Here is an 18,458-nt window from a genome sequence, read left to right as displayed (position 1 = left end):
TGAGCCATTCTGATGTAATGGACACTGAAGAGGCAGCCCTACAGTCATGCGAAGATTTTTCTTCCACCCTAAACAAATAAAATGCGGTTCTTTTCCCTCCTTATTATTCCAGAACTTAATTTCTTTCTAAACCTCCAATTTTATCACTGTGGGTAGTCTCACATGCTGTGTGCACACTTAAAAGGACCCTAGGAATAGGAGAATGTGCATGAAACCACTTTTTGCTTTATTCTTTTCTACATAACTTCGCCTGCAGTTTTCAGCAGCTCTTTCACGTAGGCATAAAGGAAGGCTGAGTCAAAGAATTAAATGCATTTTATTCTTCACAGCATGTAAAACATGTGATTAGAAAGAAAGGGCCTATTTGAGGTCACAGATTGCAGAGCAAAACAGCATCTACTCCCAGCCCACAAAAGGTCTTGATTTTGATTGACTTAATTTGACCCCCTAAGGTTCTGGGGGAGAAGGAGAGTTCAGTTTCCTTTGTTTTGTTTTGGGGGTTTTTAAAGAGCTAGTTCCCACAGAGTAATTTTGAATATTACAGAGAAAAAGTTAAAAAAGCCTTTTTCAAAGACTCTATTTGTTCCATAATGAAAATATTTGAGCATTCAAAGCTCAATTAGCTCTACACTTTAAAAGTATTTTCTAAAAGGACTCTTTACAAGAGCTAAATAAATGCTCTTTTCCTCTTTTCACACCAGGATTATTCTATTCACTTCAAGAAATTTACAGACTAGGTATGTAGAAAAACTATATGAGAGGAGAATTTTAATGTAACTGCATACCCTAGATTCCAGAATCCTGTGCTGCACAGACTCCTAGATCTCCTCATTTCTATAAGACTGGATAAGTAGGCACATCCTTAAGATAGTGACATAGTGCTCAAAAAAAGTTAGTCAAGGATCTTCATATACTTAGAATCATAAAAAGAGCTCCCTCAGCCACTCCAGACCCTTCCCCAGCTCCATTGCCCTCCTCTGGACACGCTCCAATATCTCAATGTCCTTCTTGTAGTGAGGGCCCAGAACTGAACACAGGATTGGAGCTGTGGCCTCACCAGTGCTGAGTACAGGGGGACAATCCCTGCCCTGCTCCTGCTGGCCACACTATTGCTGATACAGGCCAGGATGCCACTGGCCTTCTTGGCCACCTGGACACACTCTGCCTCATGTTCAGCTGCTGTTGATCCACAGCCCTGAGTCCTTTTCTGATGGGCAGCTTTCCAGCACCTATTCCCCCATCCTGTAGCACTGTCTGGGGTTGTTATGGCCAGTATACTTGTTACCCTGTATTTGCAGACTTAAATGCATCACCTCAGAACATTTTACACTGTAAACATTGGACAAGGCTGATGTGGAGCCAATGAAGAAAAACAGCTTTGGTTACAAAACTCATGATTTTTCAGCCATCTTCTCCCTAAGGGTCACATCTACCATCATTCAGGAGCATAGGCTCTTAAGACACCTATCCAATTTATCAGTTAAATTAACTTATTTAGGCAATATAATGATCACTAAATGGTGGAAGTTTGCAAATCAGATTATATTATGCGCTGTGGCATAGCCTACCCTCAGAATCTCACTCTCTTTTAATACACAATCACACCCTGCACTAACTGCACCACACTGCCTTCCACAGTTTTGTTGGTTTATTCCTCTAATCACTGAAACCTCTCTGCAAGCTCAATGGTTACTTTACAAATTGGGTTGACATGGTCAAATTGTGCATCTTTCTTCTTCTCTCAAGATGTCTCTAAGCAACCTTGGACCTTGAGTCTGCTGTGTTCAGATGTGTACCCCACGAGGTGAGGTACATTTAATGGCAAAAATTTCTATTTAATTTATTAATTTCTAATTCATTTTATTAATTTTAATAATGCCAAGCTCTGTATTGAAATGCCTTTTGCTATTTATCTATTATATCCCTAAAAATATTAAATTTTGTAGTGAAACAGATGAAGATAGGTGTCTTGAAAATATAATTTTAGGAAAGAAGCAAAAAAACCCACAGACGAGATTGAATTCTTTTATCTTTTTCAGTGTGCCATTGGAGGTTTTCTTTATAAAATAAAGTCATTTTATCTGAATCTGAGAAATAGACATTTTAGGTAGATTTGTCTCATTTTGAACTATTGCATTAATGGAAATCATATTTTGTTGTTCATGCCTTCTGGTTCCTGGAACAGCTAAGGACATATTGTAACAAGGATTTCATGCCACACACCTCCCAACAGATGTCAGCGGGGCAGTTTACAAAGTAAGGAAAGCACAAACAGGGCAAGGGCTTTTATGCCATGACTAAACGAATTTTTAGACAAAGTGTTTTAAAAGCACGAGGGCAGCTGAGTGCTGAGTAAATTTGCATTTGAAAATGTACCCATTTATTCTCTTCCTTCAGTTCTTCAGATACAATGAGTCAGGCCAAATGCTGACGTAAATGAAATCCAGGCTACTCAATTCAGAACATCCCACAGGTGAAGGCTGTGCTAAGCCAACAGTGCTGGGAAGTTAATTAGAAGCTGCATCCAGCAAATACTTAGTCATAATTTCTCCAGGAAAATCGTGGATTGGGGGACTCCAGATAGCATGGACAGATGCTGACTTCTGGATCAAGCAGTGTGATTTTGGCCTATTTCAGCTGCTCCTTACTTATCACCTTTTGGAGCTTTCCTGTTCTGTAGCTTTTCTGATCTCAAGGGCTTCATGGAAGTGGTTTCTAATGTGCACCAGGCATGCCCAAAAGAGGAAAAGGAATACTGAAATGGCACTGAAGCCAAGGGTTTATTTCCCCTCTCTAGGTCTACCAGGTAACTTCACACATCTTTTTAAATGCATGGATGTGTATTTGTATATAGTGAATGGTTTTCAGTTATGCAAATGAATAAAAGGATGAGGGCACTCCTGAGGTAGTTTGGCATCATGACCTTAAAACCACAAATTTCTCATACATGTGTTCTCATTTGAAAAGTACTGAGAAGGGATTAAGGAAAAAAAAAACAAACCACTCATCAAATGAGTATCTCAATATGATTATTATCATTGACATGACAAGCTCTTTGACACTAAAGCTGTTTGACACCAAAATGATGACTTGTTTTCATTTTAAAATCTTCCTTTTGGGAAAGAAATGAAAAAAAAATCACTTCATCCACTTGAAGAAAATTTTGTTTTTTAAAAGATTTTAGATCAAAAAAGCGTAATCATAACATACATCCTGAAAACAAAAACAGTGATTTAGGACAGCTTCTTTCTCACTGGAAATGCACCATCACTTATATGTAAAGTTGATAATTAAAAAATATATTTTTGAAGAGGCTGGAGCTCAGAAGATTGTCTTGTGATCCACTACAGTCAGAAAATTGCTAATATATATTACTGAAAAAGAGTTTTCACTATATTGTGACCATGTTACTTTAAAATGCAGACATTAGTTTTGGTTTAAAACATTATAGAAATTGCAGTGATATAGTCCTATTGTCTCTTAGAAAGAAAGACTTGTAGTGCAAAATGTCCTATTTAGTAATAACTGGTTATTAAGATAGTTGGAGCAGTGCAGTGAGAGAGCAACATTAAATTTCTTTACAAAAGAAATCATTAATAGACCTTTAATCCTTTTTTTTTTTTTTTAATTTTATTTTTTTATAAATAAAATATTCCTGTATCTTTTGGGGAAGAATGAGGAGAAAGAAATGAAAGATCACCACACCTGTGAGAAGGTTTTGGAGCATAAAACTTTCGGGATATCTGCTAATGATCTGACTAATAGGAAACAATATCTGCCCTAATAACTTGTCCATCGGTTAAAAAATAGTCATAGAAAATTACTACAATTTTAGATCAAGGCTGCAAAGAGTATTTGTGTTTTAAACCAACACTTCATTTAGAGTAAAAATACAGGTTTTTCCAACTTACACTACTCAAAAGTAATTTCAGGACTCATGCAATCACAGACCTAAGCAGTAATTGCAGCTAACATTTACCTGAATTGCCAATACCTCCCTGAAAGGGAGTGAGCAACCCCTTCACTGAGCATCCTGTGCAAGGCACTGGCAACTCTCAGGGTAGGGAAGACTTTCAACAACTTCGCAGTTCTGAAGGTTGGGGGAAAAAAAACTGCTTAAATCCTTATTTCTTAATGGTCTACTGTAATGCAGAAGTCAGAATAAGAATAGAAAAGGAACGGTAGAAACATTTTCTTCATGCTTGGGATAGAATGTCTTAGTTTTGTTTCCATATGTATAAGGAAAGACTTTCTGAAATTTATCCATGGTCTAATGTTTTGAAAGATGATTCTGGGTACAATTTAGATGCTGTAGTTATCAGTAAGATCCACCCAGCAATCTGAATGGAAACACAGAATAAATTGAGACAAAGCATCATAAGTTCATCTCAGTAAAAAGAACTTTTTTGTCAGTGCACATGCCAAAAAGTTGGTGTTGCAATAATGAACATTACTTAACACAGGAGCACATTTAAATTATTCAAACTCTGCTGATGTAAGTTTTAAATACTCAGCATTTCCAAAAAAGGGTTGGGCAATGCCCATATCAGATTCCCTAGTTTTCACCAACCTTTTCACTATCCAGTAACATCTGAGGAGTTAAAAGGCAGCATTAATAAGAAATGTACCTTAGTCAATGCTTCCAAAACTGCACATGTACAATGTTTCAATATTTCACTACCTCACTAGAGGGTACTTACTTATAGAAATGTGGAGTGAAATGCTACTGCTAATTAAATGAAAATTTCTTGTTTCGTTATTACAGATTGGTAGTGAAATTTGTGTCAATTTTGAACATGGGATGGATTTATTTTAAGAAATGCGCAGCATCTGATGTTCTTTGGTGCCTACAAGAGCTGCATTAATGATAGTTGCCTACTCAAACAAATGTTGGAGGACTGTGAACCATTACTTATATTTAGATTTTAACTTCCAGCAGAAATATGTGGGTGATACAAAGACAAAATTGTTCTAAAGATATCATAGAGCAAGTATAGATTTTCTAAAGAGCTTGGAGAGTCTAGATCAGTTTATTTTAGATGAATTTCTGTCAGAAATTATTTAGGTATATTCTGATGGGATGTATGGGATTACCTGAAGTACTTATATTCCTTGCAGCCTTATAATTCTACAGATAAGAGAATAAAAGTTGGTATAGAATAAGAATTGGGGGGATTGGGGTTGGGGTTGGGATAAGAATATAATTGGCCTGTTTTCTGAGCAAGATCAAATTATGTACCATAAGTAGAATAGTTTTCTAACATTTAATGATATAATTTGGAAACAATAACATTTCATCCCAGCCCAGTATACTGAAAGATCTGGCTGATGGTGTTGAGAGATCTCTCTCAATTATTTATCAATGGTCTTGGGAATATGCAGAGGTTCCAGATGACTGGGAGCTGGCAAATGTTATTCAAAACTTCAAGTGGGCAAGAAAGAAGACCTTGGTAATTATAAGACTGCCAGACTCACTTCAATGCCTGGTAAAATTATGTAGAAGATTGCGGGGGGAATTATTGGAAAACACTTGAAGGATAGTGCTGTCATCACTCAAAGTTAGCATAGGTTCATGAAGGAAAAGTCGTGCTGTACTAACCTTATTTCTTTTTATGACAGGGTTACCAGACTAATGGATAAATAGAAGATACTAGACATAGTTGGTTTTGGGGTTTTTTTCTGTGTTTGTTTTCTTTTTTTATTTTTAAGGTTTTTTGCACTCTCTCTTATGGTATCCTTCTATAAAACTATCCAGTCCTGCATACAATACAATGTGTGACAAATTGGCTGAAGACTTGGACCTCAAAAGTGCTGGAAGGCATGGGTTAAAAAGCAGAGGCTGGTGAGGAGATTGGAGATTGCTCAAGTGACCTTGCAATTGGGAATAACTCTTGATTAGCCTGTATGAGCAGCAGGCCAGGGATCTAGCGTGGACCCTGTTCAACAGTGCCTGTGTCTCTGCTTGTGAGCCTCTGCCCAGGTATTGCTTTACCTGGCTAACAAGACAATGAAAACAAATTTCCTCTATCCATTCTAGCCACAAATTTGTGGTTGCTCCATCTGCCTGCCTGTGTTGACTCACACAGAGAATTGCAGCAAATGGGGCAACTTTTGGTTGGTGGCCAGTCACCAGTGGTGCCCTCCAGGGCTCAGTTTTATGGCAAGTTCTCATTAACACTTTTATCAGACCTGGATGCTGGAATTCAGTGCACACTAAACTTGTCAATTAAGCTAAATTAAGAGGACAAACTAACTTCCTCAAGGATAGAGGGGTCATAGAGAGAGACCTTCATGGATTAAAGGGCTGGGCCCCCACTGACCACATGAATTTCAACAAGCACAAATGCCAGATCCTGCATGTGGAATGGTGTAATCCTGGATGCAGGTACAAACTGCTGGCAAAAGACTGGAGTGCAACCCTGCAGAAAGAAGCTCTGGAAGCTCAGTACAAGTCAACAATGTGCCCTGATGGCCAAAGGGCAGCCGTATCCTGTGGTGCATTAGGCCCTGTATAGATAACCAGCTGGAAGAAGGGATTTTCACAATGTAATCAGCACTGTCACAGCCTCACCTCAAGTACTGTGTGCATCTTGATTGCCAAAATATAGGATGGATATAAAAAAAATATTAGAATGTACCAAATTTTTCAAGTTGCCATGTGAGGAATCAATTATCCTTGTGGATACTTTCAAACTCAGGATATTCTATGATTCTATCCTAGAAACTGGGGTAGGAGAAAAAACGTTTGTCGAGGAAACATAAAATAATAATTAATACTTTTAAATTACAGCGTGTACTTCACTTCTGAAACAAAGAGCATGGTTTATTGCCTGAATTTTTTACTGTGCATCTATTCCTTTTTGAAAATTCTAAACATATGTATGTTCAGAAAGATGCATTTATCAAATGCTTAAGTGTGCTAATTAGGCATATCTTTCAGCCTCATGTTGTGAGAATGATATGAACTACTTCTATTCTTCTGGAATGGATATTTGATCAAAAATTAAAAGGGACAAAATCCCCACTACTTAAAGTCACATCCAATTTGTTTTCTATTAATAGTAATTTAAAATATATCCGTCTTAAAACAGATTTGACTTTATTCTTTACCGTTTGAATTTCTTATACAAAGACTTAAATCAGATCTTATTCTTTATTTATTTTTTACATTTGTTCTCAGAATTCTTTTTATTATATTCACCTACATACAATTTAGGTTTGTGATTTATTATAAAATTCATTATTTAATATTTTGTGCTTTTCAGTGTAATGGTGTAGAGTTTATATCAAAACTTTTATTGTGTTGACTGCACCATGTTTTCCTCACTTATGTATTTCAATCTTTTTTTAAGTATGCATAAATATATGTAAAACCTTTAGAAATATTCTTTTGTATTTTCTTATTTGACAAGCATTTTTTATTAAATATTCCATTTAGGCGATTGAAAGGATTTTAGGGAAGAAGTGATTCATTTACACTCATAAAAAATAACAATTCACTTTTCCCCCCTCCCGCCATTAATTATGTTTCCTAGTACACCCATTTTGAAGATAAATAAGAAAAGAAGAGAAATATAATTCTCAAAAGTATTTTTTTTTTAACTTTACTTTTGGACTCTTACTGAGTTCTGGGTATAATGTAAAAAGCATTTTCTAACCCATGAAAATAAATTATACATAAAACTAAAATGCTACAGTTGTTTGAAAAATAATCTATTATGCCTTGCGTGACTTAATGGGCTAATCAAATTTGGAAGCACCATTGTGTTTGCTTTTAGCTAAAGATGCAAAATATGGTTTTTAATTAAACTCTGTTAGGATAGATTTAACATTAACAACCTGTTGAGACAGTTACGCTGTGATATATCACAGAAGTGAGTAAAGACACTGCCTTACATGAAAAAAAATGTTCTAGAGAGCCATGCAATGGAAAGACTTAATGATTAATGCCTACAATTAAGATACACCCATCATCTGCACACAGTCCATCTTTCTTCCAGTAGATCTTGAAGACCTATTCAACCCACCTGAGCATATTCTCAAACAAATCTGTTTGTAACATGAAGATAATGCATTTCCAGACAACAGCAGCAGAACAGATTGCCGAGGAGAAGCCAGGAGATAATTCAGCAGCCTTTTCTTTAGAGAAATGAACCTACTTGCCAACCTAGAAATATTGGTTGTTTTTTTGCTTTATCTCATTGGCAGAATTTTCTGTTTGTGCCACAGAGTTCATTCACCCACAAACATCTGGCTAGGCTAATGAAACACCTTAAAGTATACAGAGCCCTTGCATTATATCCCAACTGACTTGATGAAAATAACAATAAAACTAGAAGCATGGATACTTGGATACACAAGTATGCAAGCATATACTTCTTCTCATCTTGTTACTTGGGTGAAGAGACAGTTCCCTGCCTCACTACACCCTACTTTTAGGTACTTACAGAGTCTCCCCTCTTTTTCTCCAGAATTGACAAAAAGTAATGGGAAACTGTCTAATAAACTCTTTTTCTTTTACTTGAGTATATTTGTGTTTTATCTCTAAAGGGATCTTCATTCTATATTTGTGAACTAGTACTATAAAGTCATCATTTTTTTTGTGTGAAAAAGAAATTATTGCTTTTGACAAAACGCATTATAATTCTGCAATTTTTGGTATAAATTTTCATGACATGTTCACATGCAACATTTACGTCTTGTATTATGAGACATTGTGTAAAGATTTCATTTAATATTGCTTAAATTTGCATCAAAATTTTATTAGCAGTCAGGAAAAAAATCATTGCATTGACTTCCCTGCATACTAATCCACCATCAGGAAAAGGTAGTTACACTTTAGAGGAAATTCAAATATTAAAATTACATTCCTCATATTTTTCTGTCATCATCTATTTTCACCTTTGCATCGTAGTGCTTTGTGAAATGACCTTTTCCAACCAGATGTTTGCTAGACTGAATGCTTAAATAATAAACTGCGTTAAAAATACTTTTGGAATTGATTTATTGCAATATTCACCTCAAGTGGCAACAGAAGAGAGGAAGAAAGGAAATGAAGTGATTAATTATATGCACTTCAGAGGTGAAAGCTCCTCTCTTCTCCATCTAATTGTTGCTTTCACAAAATTCAAAAAAAGTCTCTTAAACTGGATTGACACAAAGACACATTTCTGACTAAATAAAGTTTTTTATGGTCTTTCTGACATTTTGTACTTTTCTGTCAGTGTAAGCAATCCCATGCTCATGGGTGTGCTATGCCCAGGTTGGGATTTGGGCATGTCTCTTTTACAAGTGCAGAACTGGGGTTTTTTTTCCACTATCTGTGGTGAAGATATAAAAATCTTGCATAGTCTTTCTAACTTTCTTCAATTCTCAGTATAGCTACAGAAGAAGCAGTAATTTCATTTCAAATTAAGAGTTTAAAATGGGTCTCCATGACACTGTTTCTATATCAAAAGCTTTATGTTGATTAAATTGGTAACTATGCTGTAAGTGATTTTTTCCAAAAGTAGGTAATTTGTAGAAGCTGGACAGAGTTCCATTAATGCAGGGGCAAAAATATGCCTGCCTCCACACCTTTCTCCTTGAGACTACCCACAGCCCATGGCTGCATCTACTAATTACTCTTCTATTTAGACAGGCTGAGAGTTGGGGTTGTTCATCCTGGAGAAGGTTCTGGGAAGACCTTATAGCATCCTTTGAGCATCTAAAGGGGACCTTCAAGAGATCTGTACAGGAATTTTTACATGAGGGGCATGTAGTGATTGGGCAAGGAGTAATGGCTTTAAATGAACAAAGGTTGGGTTTAGATCAAATATTAAGAAGAAGTATTTTACTGTGAGGAGGGGGAGACTGGCAGAGGTTGCCCAGAGAAGTTGTGAATGCCCATTCTCCAGAAGTGTTCAAGGCTGGGGTTGGATTGAGCTTTGAGTGACCTGGTCAGGTGGAAGAAGTTCCTGGGACACCAAGGGAGGCTGGAACTAGAAGAACTTTAAGGTCCTGTCCTTATTATATGAATTATATTATTTTTTAATCTTATATGAATTATCTGATTTTATAATCTTTTGAGACAAACGTTATCCTCTGATTCAGCTGATTCCCATGAGAGACAGTCACAGCTCTTTTCCTGTCTTGAAGGATGCAAACACATTTTATGATCAGAGACCATGCACTAAGCTTGAATTAAACACTCAATGGCACAATCACTATGTCAAACTGAGGCAGACGTGGGCACATAGAGCACCAGGCCATGGTGTCTGATGACATGCAGTGTTCAGAAATAAATAATAATATAGCTTTATAACCATCTCTGGAGATGCAGCTTAGCAGTTCTCAGGATCAATAGGGAACTAAATTCTTCCAAGTCTTTCTTAAGGCACATAAATCCTTTTTTGGAACCGACCCTTAGCTTCATGCAGATTTCTTTCAAAATCCATTTATTTATAGTTGGCCATTGTGGCATATGACACAGTGCATAAACATCAATTTGCTCAGATGGACATATGTATTTTCTCACTTTGACTTGGGAAGCAGGGAGGGACACAAAGTGTACTAGAAGTTTATAAATGTTGGAAACAAAGTAAAATTTATGTGATGTGCAGGCAAAACTACTGGTGATTTGTTCCTTCCATACACTTCAAGAGTCTGTTTTGAGATAATTAATCTATTGGCTATTTCTTGGAAATTATTCCCATGAATTAGGTTTTGAATGTTAAAAAAAAATTAGTTACATATAATTTTGAAGAACACTGAGCTTAAAAATAATCACACTTATATATTCAGGTCTGTAATGTGGGACAGTAGGTTATTGTTGGTTTTTTACCCTTTATTATAATAAAGTGTTTTATTTTGCTGCTTCAAATATGCTTTGTGCTATTGGTACAAAAAAAGGTGCAATCATATAATGGCTCATGACAGAGATAATGTTCGTAATTGAAAGGGAGTAGTTTATTTTTGGAACCAATACTTTCAAGAATACAAATGTATAGATGTTATAACTAATTATGATTATAAGGTTTTTGTATTTTAATTTTTAATACATTTTTCTTCCTTATAATAAATCCAGATAAATGTTATACCTACTAGATTTTTCATGAGACAAGAGGAATCTCATCTATAACAAAAATCTCTTCCTTACTTACCCCCAAAACCCTGGTGGAGTACGTCCTGTAAGTCAACAAATTTCTAACCTGAGATTTAGAATATGGATTGGGAAACAAGATTCAAAATTGCAAATCTATTTCACATTTTTCTTCAGGAGATGCTAATTTTAAAATAATTGCCAGAACATTTTTATGACTGCCTCTGTATATGGTATATGCCCTTTCTCTCGCATAGACTTAAAGCAGAACCTCTCATTTTCCAGAACATTCAAGCAAAAAAAAAAATCCTGAAGTGATCACAGACTGAGACGTGATCAGGATAATGTCACTACAAAGTTGGAATGTCATTAGCTGCACAAAGAAGTTAATACCATTTTGCAATAAATATTCAGATTAAACAATGGAATGTATGGAAATTGCTAAAAATATCACCATGACCTTGAATAAATATCACATATTTGCCATCCAATTTTCTGCCTAATGTGTTGTTTTTTTGAGCCTCACACAGTGATCTCTTTCAGCTTCCTTACACTTCATAGTCTTTTCCTCCAGTGATCATTCTTATGGCACAATAGGTTTTTCCAACCTCACAGACATTCTGTTCTGTGCTGGTTTTCCACCCACCCTTCCCTGGTAGCTAAGTGCACAGCAGCCCACTCTCAGCAGCTCTTTTCACAGATGAAATATAGAATCTTGTAATTGCAATGCAGCTTCCATTTCCTTCTCATATATTCATCTGGAAATTTCACTGCACTAGCTACCAGAATCTTTACTTTTACACTTAAGAAATAAAATATCCATATTTAGATCACCACAGAATCACAGAATGGCTTGGGTTAGAAGGGACTTTACAAATTATGTAGTTCCAGTCCTTCTGATATGGGCAGGAACATCTTCCACTACCCCAGGTTTCTCAAAGCACTATCTAACCTGACCATGAACACTTCCAGGGATGGAGCATGCACAGCCTCCCTGGATAGCCAGTGACAATATCTCACCAGCTCACAGTAAGCAATTCCTTCCATGTATCTAAAACTGCCCTCTGTCAGTTTAAAGCCATTCACCCTTGACCTAGCTGGGTCACATCAAGCTTCTCAACTACCAACACCCCAAGATCATTAATTTCTCTTGATTTCACTGACTTGTGCTTTTTCTAGATGGACCACACTATTTTATAGTTTTCCATCCTCTGAGTTACTTCTAGTACATAACAACTGAATAATGTTTATTTCTTTAACCATCTAAAAACCAAGGTTCAAAAGCATACATTGATTAAGCACTCCTTGAGATCAGTGCTAAACTGCTTATTTTAGAATACAGAAGGAAAAAATATTATACAAAAAAAAAGCCACTTGTGAAAATTATAACCTCAGGGTTTGGGGTTTTTTTAATACAGAGTCTCCTGAAAATAAAGATATTACAGAAAATAGATATTTTTTTTTTCTAAAAGCACCTTTATCCTACCCACTTCTTCAGACCTCACCCCTCTAACTCCAAAACCATGTAGACAACCTCACCCAGATAATTTCTCATGAAGCTTCCATGAGGTATGTTATTACAAAGAGACTTCTTTGTAGTCTCAGTGCATCCCCACGCACTGTTACACATCCTTCAATTATAAGTCTGAATCACAACATGTAGCAGCAAAAAGACCTCCCACAATCTAAAAAGATTATCTTTCATGGGATGTTTGGATGACATGTCAAAAATATTTTATCATATAGTATATCCAGAATAAACAATGGATTGTACCTTCAAGATATAAGATAGAGGGGATAAAAAGTCCACTGAGACCAAAAGCAGAGAGTTCAACAACAGCCTGTCAGTAAATCACAAACTACAAACGTTCATGATCCAGTCAGTACAATTATTTTACGAAGAAATATTTGTCTAAACTATTACATAATACTTCTATTTATATACGTTGATTTTATTTCTACAAGCTATTTACAGATTCCTTTCCTCATGCTGAAATGTGTTTGTTTAAACATCCATATCTCACTGAGATATTTTAAATCAAAGCTTGTGTCAAAAAAATATTCAGATGTTTCTATATAGTACATGCATTACTGCATGTTACACTCATTTCTATTTTAGTCAGATAAAGTATTCCCAAGCAATTTGCAATTTATAAGGGACATAAATTCAAGAATCACAAGGCCATATTTGACTTATTCATGGCAGTTAATTTCTGTAATCTCTAAATTCAGGATTGTGATTCCAGCTACATATTGCCAAGTGGCACATTTTCACATGCATTTAATATATATTTAACAATATTAATCACAATCACTCATATATTAATAATTAGGTATGCCAAAAAAACAAAACAAAACAAAACAAAACAAAATCATTCTTCTCTTGGTGAGTCAAAATATTCCATAAGGGTGTGTGTTACAATTTGCAAAATCACTTCTCTTATCTTGTTCTGGGTCAGAGGTTCAGCTGATGAAAAAGAAATGTCAGGATACATTTCACATAATTTAAGACACAAACCTTTGTTCTGTGATTCCTATATTTTGTACAGTCATGCAAAACACTTGCTTCATTCTCTCTCTGTAAACAGAACTTACCACTATCTAAATCACAGAGCTTTTTTCATATTCAAAATGAAACTGGAAAAAACCTTAGATATCAAGATATTTAGGGTTATATTAGAGCTGTGCTTAATGCTTACATGAACTAGTAAATATTTTAATCTCCCACACCTTAAAATATATACATAAAGGTCAATCTTCAAAAAATGCTACTTCAAAAAAAAATAAAAAAAAAGAGAAAAAAAAAAGAAAGTTAGTTAAATCAAGACTTGTAAAAAGTTTGAGCAAGATATTCTGACATTATTTTCTTTTTCAATTTTTTCTCAAAAAAAGTTTAATATTTCTGACAGAAATGAAAGGTCCTGAGTGCACATTGGATTTTATATCCCCAAGCCATGCCCAGCCAGCCATGTGTGCAAACAGGGTCACACAGAATGAAAGCTGCCTACCACTGTAATTTCATCACGAGAGCATCACAGAAGAAATCAAACAGAAAAGGCATTAGCATTCATTTACTGGCTACATTTGCTGCTTCTAGGTGCAAAGACATGCACTGAAATCAGACTTTTGGATTGGACTGAAGGTTATAATAAAGCAAAATCTAGAGAATTTAGTTGTTGGGGTATTGTGGTTTTTTGTTGGTTTTTTTGGAGGGGGGGTTGGTTTTTTGGGGGGGGGTTGTTGCTTTTTTTTTTTTTTACTTTTTTTTTTTTTTAATAATAGGAGTTATGACTTTTCATAGGTGCATTATCTTTACATGCCAGGATTTCTTCTTTCTAATTTTCTTCATAATTTTGACAGAGTGTCTTATAGGCTCTGTCAGACAAAAGCAGCAAGAGTGTGTTAAACAATAAGGCAAAATAAAAACAACCATACAGACATGATCAAGTAAAAAACTTGTGGGTGAAAAGCCTGGCTATAATGCAAAAAGTCATGATTCATTAAGCCTTTTGAGCTTGTCCTGGTAACAGATGCTTGAATAGACAGCAAGGAACAGAAGCAGTGAGAGGCCAATGATGAGCAGTGATAGACTTTGAAAATTCAGCCTGGTTCATGTCTTGTTTTGGCAAGTGTCTGGGACAATTCACTGCAGGTGATAGGGCAGTCTCACTAAAATCTGCAGGAGATCAGTTTGTTCTCTACCATGCCATCTTCTAGGTTTGTAAAACACATGTAAACAGGTACTGAGAAAAACTCCCACCAAAATTTCTTTGCAAATTATTTTTCTGTAAATCAACTAATTTTTCAGATAATGAAAATTTAAATAAACTGACATGATTTGTGAAAGCTCAGGTTCTATTACTAGAATTCATAGTCATTACATAGAATTCATAAAAACTTAGATATTGACTGAAAAACACAAATTTTGCTTTGAAGGATTGAAAATAATGCAATAATAGTTGATCGAAACCCTGGAGTTGAACCGCTGATTTTGACAGTAGTGGAAAAGCAAGTCTTATAGATTCTCTTTCTTCAGAGCTAAATGTCTTTGATAATTAGAAATAATTACATAATTCTATTTTACTTTTTGCAAGTAAGAAAACTAGATAGCCTTAAGAAAAGACTATGTAATGCTCAGAATGCTTACACTCTGGAACATTTACCAAGCCGTGAGGTTTTTTTTCTTAAATTATTTTTACGTCTTGAGAAACAGAGTTCAACAGTAAGAACTGTAAGGATTTCCTAATTTTAAGCAATTGTGGGTGTCATTCCTATGGAATCTAGGCCTAGGACAATAAATGAGAAAAGAAAACAGAACTCTGAACATTTTGTGGTCAAATATTCTCACTGAATCTGCAGGGGTTTTTTCCCCTTCAGACTTCAATCTGATTATATTCCAGCTGATGTGGTCAGTGGCTTTGTTCCCTAGTGAAAGGATAGCACAGTGTACCTTACATTGTGAAACCATTCCTGTAGTAGATATAAAGTTGATTGCACTTGGGAAAAAGGAGGATATTTTCCTTTGATATCAACAGATGCTTTCTAGCTCTAGCAATTCCCATGTGGATACACACCCAGCAATCTAATAAACCACAGAAATGCATTACTATCCTCAAGTATTTGATGTCTTCCTACTTCAGATCAGATCTATAATTTATAAAGGACTTCAGTTAATTCCAGACAGTAGGCTCATGTTCCACATGTCAAATACTTCATAATTTAATTTAGAAGAAATCAAGAGTGCTGACAAATGAGTAGTCAGGAAAAGGAACAGGAGTGCATGACATGGCACGGCAGGAACTAGTAGCACAAGTCCCATAATTTTTCACTTGTTATGTGTTTATTTTATCTGTTAACTTTGCATGTCAGATCAGTAATTATGTGTTAGAAAAGAACATAAGACCATTCCTCCAGGGTAAGCATGATCACTGGTGACAGCATGTCAGAGAGACAGAATGTGTTGACAGTGACATATCCCTGGAAATCTACTTTTCAGTCACGATTCATTAAATCACATTCAACAGTACATTAAATACAGGCAAACTTAACTTAAAGCTGCTAATAGGAAAGTATGTGTTTCTGTGTGTGTACAGAGGCATACTTTTAAAGCATAAGTGGAACCTCAGGAAAAAGAGACATGAATTTGATTGTCGTGTAATATAATCCTTATTTTGTGGTAATTCATTTAAGCATGAAAACAATTTTCAAAGGAATTGTTGGAGGGAGTCCAGATGAGAGTGGTTAAAATGATCAGAGGGCTGGAGCACCTCTCCAATGTAGATAGCTGGGAAAGTTTGGTATTTTAAGCCAGAAGAAAAGCCTCAGGGAAGACCTTATAGCATTTTCCAGTACCTAAAGGGAGCCTGCAAGAGAGTTGCACAGGGTCTTTTTAAAGGGTGTACAGTGATAGGACAAGGAAGAATGGCATTAAACTGGAAAAGGGGAGCTTTAGACTAGATATTAGGAAGAAATTCTTTAATGTGAGGATGGTGAAGCACTGGCACAGGTTGCCAAGAAATCTATCCCTGCAAATGTTCCAGGCCAGGTGGGATGTGTCCTTGAGCAACCTGGTATAGTGGAACCCCTGTCAAGGGGTTTAAAACCAGATAATCATTAAGGTACTTCCAACCCAAACCATTCTGTGATTCTGTGGATGTTTCATTTAGTAAAGATAGAACAGCAAAAAATAGCATTCACAATGCAAATATTTATAGTATGCTGTAGAATGATATAGTGTATTTCATTTCAACTCTGCTTTAAAGAGGTTTCATTCAGAATCATGTCATGTTCAGAGACATTTGGTCACTGTAAACCCTTAATAAACACTTTTATGCAAATGTTCATTATGGGGTAAAAAGTCTCCTGATGTGATATTGTTTTTAATACAAGTGACAGCACATTAAGCAAAATGAAATGAAGGAAAAGTTTGAGAAGCAATATCTTAATGCAGTATGCAATGGAACAGTCATTTGTACATATCTGCAATTTCAAAATTGTCTGTATATAATATGAAGCAGAGCTAAGCTTAATTTAATTATGCTTTAACATCTCAGCAGCTCACTGGACACCTAATTCTGCTTTCTGGAGCACTGCATTTGCTTCCCATTCCACTCTACTTCAAATGTAGAAGATTCCCCAAACCAGATATATCAGCATGGTTTCATCTCACATTTAACTCTAGTAGAAGCATAATTCCACTTGGAGTTTGTTCATTCCTGACCTGGGTGAAATGCAGCCCCTGAGCCAGCATGAATTGCAGCACTTATGTTCACTTCAAAGAAGAAAAGCACTGGCTGTAGCCTGGAGATCTCTGTGCTGCCTAGCAAAGGCTGTTTGCTTGTAAGCTGCTACACTCTTGCTAACTTTGTAGGAGGGAGAGGAGGAAAAGTCTTTATTCTTTTTCAATGTTTGAAGTTGTCTTACTTTCACAGCCTTCTTTGCAGATTAAAGCCTAGACGGTGTGCAAAAATGTCATTACTACTCTTATGGGAACTACCAGAGAGTATTTGCTTTGTTGGAAGATATGAAGTGAGCAAACATTCTACTTTTTGCTCTGATGTACTGACTTTGCTTAGGATTTTGTCCTTTGAAATTTGGTTACATCAACAGAAGAAGCTCAAAAGTATTAGCCAAAACATATGAACAAAGCTGTATCTTCTCACCAGGGCTGCCAAAGAGAACTGCATTTCTTCTGCATCTCTCCACTCATCCTCTGGTTTGATGTGAAAGAATAGTCTAGACAGAGTTTGATTTGACATTGAAACCTACACAACATATATTTCATTCTCACTTGTTCATAATGTTGCAGACTTTGTTTTTTGTTTTGTGCATCCCAGGTTTCACATGTGTGCTGACTGGAAAAGCACTGCATGATGAAAAAAAAGCTTAATATGTCATATCTGTTAAAAGAAATGGAAGCCAAATCAAATAAATTACATAGAAGAGTGTTTATTAAAATCTCTATTAATAATTCTAACCACTCAGGTTTGACAGGAAATGTCTAAAAATCACCATCCCTACCCATGCTGGTTTTCCCTCTGGAGAGGAAGAGGTGAGGAACCTCCCATTGCTAACAAGGCAGGAGCTAGAGAGCCAGGAGCCAGCTAATGAAGAGCTGGCACTACAGACACAGACTGTGGCACACCTGAGCAGCCCAGTGAGGGTCTGCCATGACCAGCCTCCCCAGCTTAGCAACTAAATTCTGTCTCTGAAACATTTCAGTAGGGGTGCAGCCCTTCTCAAGGGCACTTACTGTGAACTCAAGCACACACAAACCTCTCAGTAGTGTTCCTTGTTCAACATCTGAGACAATCCTGTTTCATTGAGTGGGGTGATAGAATTGCACTTGACTGGTGTAAGTCTGTCTCTTTTTTTAGAC

The sequence above is a fragment of the Erithacus rubecula genome (genome assembly GCF_903797595.1).
Source record: "Erithacus rubecula genome assembly, chromosome: 1".
NCBI classification, from domain to species: Eukaryota; Metazoa; Chordata; class Aves; order Passeriformes; family Muscicapidae; genus Erithacus; species Erithacus rubecula.
This window is presented reverse-complemented; position numbering follows the sequence as displayed.